This window comes from Triticum dicoccoides, chromosome 3B (assembly GCF_002162155.2).
Source record: "Triticum dicoccoides isolate Atlit2015 ecotype Zavitan chromosome 3B, WEW_v2.0, whole genome shotgun sequence".
NCBI lineage: Eukaryota > Viridiplantae > Streptophyta > Magnoliopsida > Poales > Poaceae > Triticum > Triticum dicoccoides.
This window is the reverse complement of record NC_041385.1, coordinates 10,413,160-10,417,086: the sequence shown is the minus strand read 5'-3', so window position 1 is coordinate 10,417,086 and position 3,927 is coordinate 10,413,160. Positions and strand designations below refer to the sequence as shown.

At 49.7% G+C, this 3,927-nt stretch overlaps 1 pseudogene; it reads right to left on the bottom strand.

The window, feature by feature from the left end:
* Window positions 1-2,059: 2,059 nt before the first annotated feature.
* Window positions 2,060-3,927, bottom strand: part of LOC119279068 — a 3,366-nt pseudogene continuing 1,498 nt past the window's right edge.

The window sequence follows — 3,927 nt, the reverse complement described above, 5'->3', positions numbered from 1 at the left end:
CCGGTCGCGCTCGCCGGCGGACGTGGGCGCGATGGAGAAGGCGGGCGGCGCGGGGGCCCGGCGTGGTGGCGATGGCGACGCGGGCTCCTCTTTCTTCACCGAGCCGCGACGGCGCCCCGACGAGGAACCAGCCTCGCCGTCGTGCTTGCCTTTCCGGCTGTAGTTCCAGAGGCCCATGGCTGCGGGCGGCCGGCCGGCGAGTTTCTTGGCTAGGGTTTGGGAGCAGGCGCTGTCGAGTTTCGAGGAAGCCGCGGGGTGGCGTGGGGCAGTGTGGACGACGACCCGTCCACGCTTCCCACTTAAAGAAGGACGGCGACCGTTCGACGTGCGGATGACAGGTGGGGCCGCCCGCTCGTGCGCATTGATGTTGGCGGGTGGGAGGTAGGTGGCCGCCTGCCACGCGGCCCCGACGCGAACGAGGCGCGCGTCCGTTTGGTGTCCTCCGCGACCCAAACCCGATGCAAGTTTGCGCTTAAAATGGGTCGGCCCGGACACAAAACGGACAGGATGGGTCCCGTCCGTCGCGCGCTGGGCCGCCTCGTTTGTCCCTTTGCCCCCCAAACGGACAGGGCCGGACAGGATAGGGTCGCGCGGTGGAGTTGGCCTTAAAGAGAGAGAGAGGTATGCACGGGATGATAGAGAGAGGAGAGCATAAAGGCAGAGAGAAAAGATGGGCATGCAAGGGATGACACAGGAACAGTCTGTGGAAGTCAGAGGCATATGCAAATGCAATGTCATAAACAGTAGTAGCCCCAAACGAGGCATGGCAGCGATGCAACTAAGCTAACACATGCAAGATATATATTCTTCTTCTCTTTAATCTTGTTTGTTTAGGCAGAGGAACAGTATCCAACAATATATGTTATAGGACGTACGCTCGTGCTAATTTATTCCCGAAATAGTACGTCGCTTTCCGTCAACGACAACCATATATTGACAAATTGACAAAAGGAGAAGAGCTTCGTTTGTGTGAGAGAAAAGTATGAGAATTTTTTATCTGGCATGTACTGTAGCCATGCAATTGCGGTGTCAGAATCGATACTGAGCTAGCCAGCCATTCAGTTTTTTACTCATGTGGTTACTGTTGAGGTAGGCCTGCAATCCTTGTTGTAGTTGTATCTGGCACGAATCTTCACGCACCGGAGCCTCATTTGGACGGTTATGATAGTGGGTGCCGTATAGCTCGTCCTACAAAAAAACTTTTATTAAACATAACAGATTAAAGTCACTGAGTACCAAAAGGTTTACATCAAAACGTACGACGATTTATGTGAACCATGAATACAAACTTTGAAAGAAGGATGATCCTCTGTCCCCAGTTTGATACACAATAACATACAACTTGGCCCGTCTCTGATGACTCTTTGAAATGTGACTTTGTCCACATTATCACCTTCGGTCTGAATTTTAGGGTTCTTTGAGCATCGGGTCCAGCCTGCTCACAGAAAAAAAATGATCTCAGATACAAAAATGAAAAATGATGTTAGTTTTTCAGAAGGATACATTTACATGCATCTTACTCATGGAATTCTAAGAAAAATGATTTACGGAAGCTCCTTTCATATGGACAAAACAGTGAACAACCTGAACATGAACAATACGATTCACAAAATGAATAATTTGCCATACATACTCGGCTGCAGGTTATAAAGAAAAGAATAAATCCTGGTGCAGGATCTTCAGATTTCAATTGGTTGCACTTCACTCGGATCAAATACAAACCAGGTTCTGCGTTACTACTATTTAGGCCTTTGTTCAGAACAAAAGGTGAAGGTATATTCATATTAATCATCCATACCCAGTAGTAATCCTTCCCTGCTTAGCTGCATTACTAGTTTACTACTGAACTTGTTACCATAATCTTGATTGGTTAGGTTGATTGGCTTGTACATGTGTGGTTTGGACTTGCAGCGTGTGTCCATGATCTAGAAGGTTTGCTACTTTCTAACCATACATTCATACTAATCATCTAGTTTAGCATGCACTAATCATACATTAAATATGGATAACATTTCCACAAAAGAAATATGGATAACAGGAACGAGATCAAACACATACTTCACTGCATCCTCCTCGGCACCCTAGCATGTGGTGTAGTTGACTTGGGAGCGATGGCGGCGGGTGGGATCAAATCGATCCGGACACTGAGTGTGACCGTGTCGCCGGAGAGCAGCTGCTGGGGCGCCACCAAGAACATTACCTGGCCCAACCCCGGTGCACCCATGGACAGCGCGTTGCTGCTCACTGGCGAGAGGTCATGAGGACTAGGTTGTAGTCTTTGTCGCCGCCACGGCGCTCCATGGAGAGCTTGCACCAGAACCGGGGCCCCGTCTCGGCCTCGCCGTCCGGCCTGATGCACATCAATGACACGGCGGTGCCCTCACCGAGCGGGCGGAGGGAGACGAGGAACACGTTGCAGTCCTCCTCCTCGACGAGCAGGTGCCAGCCGTGCGACAGGGAGAAGCTCAGGCTCCAAGACCGGCCGTAACGGACCGTGACGGCCGGGCGCTGGTGGTCGGTGGCGAAGTGGTCGACCAGCATCAGCATTGCGCGGGAGCCCACGAAGGCACCTGCAGACTCCGGGCAGGTGCAGGGTGCGCACTGGCACACGCACGCGGATGGTCCGCGGCCTCATGGAACACCACGTAGCGCTTGCAGCCGAACGCCTTGTAGGGGCATGGCACCTTGGCGGCGCCAACCACCTTGTCCAGCTGGCCGCAGTGGGTGTTGGCACGACTGCAAACGGTGCGGTGCCCGGCACGACAGTAGTAGCACACTACGTGCCCTACGGCATCGGACTGTCACATTAAACGCAACAGCACCCAAGTCATCAGCTTCCAGGCCTCGTTTCTCACTTGCAAGTTTGTTTTAACAGAGGGCCAATTCCATTTCCCCCTAACTTTGGCCCGACCTCATTTTTACCCCCTAATTAAAAACGATGCTCAACTATATCCCTCTTCCGTTAGATGGTGTTATGAAAATACCCCGGTCAAACAGGTTTGACAATCTTCTAGATGTTTTCTGGACATGGTTGCCCATGTGTGCATTGCCACTGACATGTGGGACTATCGTTGGAAAAAGACTCTCCATATGTGACCTACATGTGGGACAAGCTCATAGTAGATGACAAGTGGGACCCGGCCTGAAAGTCACATGGGCCCATGTTTGGTGCTTTGATATTTTTGTAACTAGCTTAACAAATTATTTGGAGGGTGGCCCAACTGATAGAGGCTGATTGGGACAGTGTTAAGTTAATAGGTAATTAATCTAAGTTAATTAGGTCACACAGGGGTCCCACCTAGCTAATAGGAAATTAACTAGGGGAGGGTGAAATAATAGAAGAGAGGGGAGGGTGAAGACCGAAGAGGAAAACTGGGGCTGCCATTGCGGCAATGTTGGAGCCAGCAGAGCATACCCCAAAAGGAAAGGTAGCTGCCAATAATTTTAGCATGCCGATAATGTTCGTTTTGACTGTTCAAAGAACTGATCTTTAAAGTATTGCTATGTAGGTGGAGTTTTTATTTGGGATAATATAACTTTGGGATCCACTTCAGTACACCCCCTCTAATAAAATCAACGCTTGAGATTAAGATGTGCCTCTTCGGACGAGAGGGTATGATGGTCTAGTTAAAATATAATTATTGCTTTACAAAACTCACAATATGGGATATGATCTTCCTAAATTAGCAGATGTAATGTGGCTTGACAAATTGTGTTCTTAGTCATAGAACTTGTCGTGCCGGAACAATATAGTTCACAAACATATCATTCACCAAACCTCACAACTAATCTAATTTCGTCGAACTCGGTCAAGTTGAACGGTGGTGGCGGCAAGATTGACATGCCGTTCAGACTATGGTGATCTTATGTCATACTCCCCCCCTTCCAATGAATAAGGCAAGGCGTGCACGCTTTCCCAAATTCAAC